Consider the following 1,048-nt stretch of genomic DNA (forward strand, 5'->3'; position numbering starts at 1 on the left):
TCTATCAAAACATCCAGCTGACAACGGTGCCCGCGAAAAGCCGTGGTAGATAACAATAGAGAATGGTCATGTTATGAGCGACGTTAGGGAACCAACTTGTGAGGCTTAACGGTATGGTGGCTGTGTGGTCTAGTGGTATGATTCTCGCTTCGGGTGCGAGAGGTCTCGAGTTCGATTCTCGACTCAGCCCTCGTAAGGGTGAGTTTGGGCACAGCGGTAGATGCAGCTGGCGGATGTAGATAGCTACGGAAACCAGGTAGTGCAAATCCCTCCGGAAGCTAGGCAAACTGGACCATATGCGAACCGTTGGTCACTGGGAAATGGTATAGCTGGTCGAGACGCATGAAGCACTCGAGTGCTCGACCCCGCACCCCTGGACAAAGATTACAGTCACCTGGTGAACTCATCACTCGCGCGACTAATAGTTCAGGCTACATCCTGTACGGGCTCAATCCGTCCAACAGTGCACATGGGGTGAGGGGAACGAGCATGATGAAGGGGCAATGAAGCCGTTAATCAGAGGATGTTGTGGCTGTTAATCCTGAGTACGCCTGAGTATATAGAGCAGATAGAGCGAAAAACTTTTTACACTTCTCGATTTGTGCGTGTCATCCTTGCGCAGGGGCCATGCTAATCTTCTCTGTATCGTTCCAATTTTATCGGATACCCCCGAGGGGGTCCATCGAAATATAGCGTGCATAAAGTGCTATTCTCTGATTTCAAGTACGTTCCGATTGGTGTGGTATGAGTCAAATTATCTATCAGTGAATTCCCTGCGCATCACGGGTGAATTTCGTTGTCACGGGTGAACTTCGATGTTGAGTTGGTCGTTTAGCTCAGTCGGTTAGAGCATCGTGCTAATAACGCGAGGGTCGCAGGTTCGAGCCCTGCATCGACCACTAGTTTGGCTTACTCATTGCACTATCCAAGTGATTAAGTTCACATCAACTTTTTACTCGCTTTGTAAGAAATCCATTCGTGTGAAATTCCTGACCTGCGTTGAGCGTTCGGCTTCTGAAATGCAATCGACTCAATTCCGAGCTCTTTG

General features: G+C 49.0%; 2 non-coding genes across 2 annotated transcripts; both read left to right on the forward strand.

The window, feature by feature from the left end:
• Window positions 1-118: 118 nt before the first annotated feature.
• Pmar_PMAR013333 lies at window positions 119-190 on the forward strand. The gene has a single exon. It is a non-coding gene; the product is annotated as a tRNA-Pro (tRNA).
• A 635-nt stretch (window positions 191-825) lies between these two features.
• Pmar_PMAR013334 lies at window positions 826-899 on the forward strand. Its single transcript has one exon. It is a non-coding gene; the product is annotated as a tRNA-Ile (tRNA).
• Window positions 900-1,048: the final 149 nt, after the last annotated feature.

This window comes from Perkinsus marinus (genome assembly GCF_000006405.1).
Source record: "Perkinsus marinus ATCC 50983 genomic scaffold scf_1104296976054, whole genome shotgun sequence".
Lineage (NCBI taxonomy): Eukaryota > Perkinsozoa > Perkinsida > Perkinsidae > Perkinsus > Perkinsus marinus.